The following is a 2,058-nucleotide window of genomic DNA, read 5'->3' on the forward strand; positions in this document are numbered from 1 at the left end:
TTTATATTTTAATTCACTTGACTGAAATTACTCAACCCCTTAATTTGAAGTTTTGAATTAGATGAGGAATTTTCAACATGAAGGGCTTCTATAAGTTCTAAATTTTAACTCCAAATCTTCATTCTATAATGAAGTATGAATAATATCAATAGTGAAGTCATCCCTATCCTGTTCTAATGCATTCCTTATGTATTTATATCTATCACCAAGTGAATTAAGTAGGCCAACTACCTTTTGATCATTAGAGATCTTTTCACCACAGTTAATAAAATCTTGTGTGGTCTTATTAAATTTATCCAAGTTTTCTTCTAAGTCTACACTAGGATCAAATTTGTGACTAAAGAATTATTTCCATAAGAAGCACTTATTTGGTAGGGTTTTGGTAAGATAGAGTTTCTCTAAGGCAATCTATAATTCAACAACAGTCTTGTATCTCCTGCATTTCTAATTACAGAATTAAATAAATGGAGAAACATAATGCTCCAGGCCAACTCATCGTGTTTAGTTTTTCTTTCAGCGGCAATGTTGTCTAGCTAAGATTCATCAATGACCATAGCACACTTTAATTATAACATGAGGGCCTTCATCCTCTGGCGCTCGAGACTGAAGTCTTTTTTGTCATTCCACATCTTAACATCTATCCGAATGGTCATGGTGTGCAATAGTGTAGTTATAATTTCAAAAACATTACAAACATTGAGTAGGAATATACCACACATATCTAAGTTAAGTGAACAAATCACAAAATCATAAAATGTATACCTCAATATTTCTAACGTAATGGATGTGCAAGGATCATATAACAAATGTACAACACTTAGTTATGCTTACACTCAGTAAACAATGAGAATTTAAAGCATGCAATATACAATTTATTCACATGCAATTTTGTGCTTAAAATATTGAATTATGAGAATCAATAATAGTTTCAATACAATATTGCAGTTAATAAAAATGTAAATTTATAATCCAACTGTAATCAATAATAGCTACCACCTAACAACATATTAGAATTTTCAAGAAAAAAATAAGCAACAATTCACTCATAGATTTTTTCAAACTAAACCCTACTTATCTCATATTCAAGGGTTCTCATAGGATCCCTAGACAAAGGTAAACGAATGGGGCTTTAGGAATCCTCTAAAGATGATAACAACATATATTCTTGAAAAATAGAATTTAAAAGAGAGGTTAAAAAAAAATCTATTACGAGAGATAAAAGTGCAAAACAGGTTTCTCAAAAGTTACCAGAGATCCACTTCAAATTCCAATCAAAGGGTTTCTTGACCAAAAGAATTATAGATCTTTATAGATCTGATATTCTTACAAAAGATTCAAGAATTTCGAAGCTAGATCAATTTTTTAAAAATTTTAAAGAGTCAAAAGTAAAGATTTCAAATCTGTGTTACCACTGTTGTTGTTGAGTTTGTGACTCAACGGTTTGTACTTTAAGAAACTAGAGTAAAATAAACTGAGAAAAATGTCAACAATAACAATAACACAAAGATTTTTGGCCAGAAGCCTCGGAAGTTCAGCAAACACTTCTAACGTTTAATTCCCCATTTAACATCCCATAAAATTAAGCCCGAATTCACTATAAAGCCCCATAAATAGGGAAAGGTTTGATTACAAAACATGAGGGTTTTCAAACCCTATCCCTTTAATCTCTCCTTTTAACCACAACAACTATTGACAAAGAATAGTATAGCCTTTGCTCTTCCTCTCACCATCCAATATTTCACTCAATAATCACAAAGTATCACTACACAAAAAATGGTCATTTGCAACACATAAAAGGAAACATTCGGTAGTTAAATGTTCATAAAGGGATTTATCACAACATTTTAATAAGTGAATGTTGCCATTGGTTAACATAATTGAGTTTTTTGGCAACATTTTTTAAATGGATGTTGCTAATGTCGCATTTCGCAAAAGTTTTATTTTTTGCAGCGTTTATTAAACGCTGCTAAAAGTCTTATAAACGTTGCTAAAAGTTAATTTTATAACTTCGTTTATTGAATGTTGCGAAAAGTTTTATTTTTTGCAGCGTTTATTAAA

Source organism: Olea europaea, unplaced genomic scaffold, assembly GCF_002742605.1.
Source record: "Olea europaea var. sylvestris unplaced genomic scaffold, O_europaea_v1 scaffold2339, whole genome shotgun sequence".
NCBI classification, from domain to species: Eukaryota; Viridiplantae; Streptophyta; class Magnoliopsida; order Lamiales; family Oleaceae; genus Olea; species Olea europaea.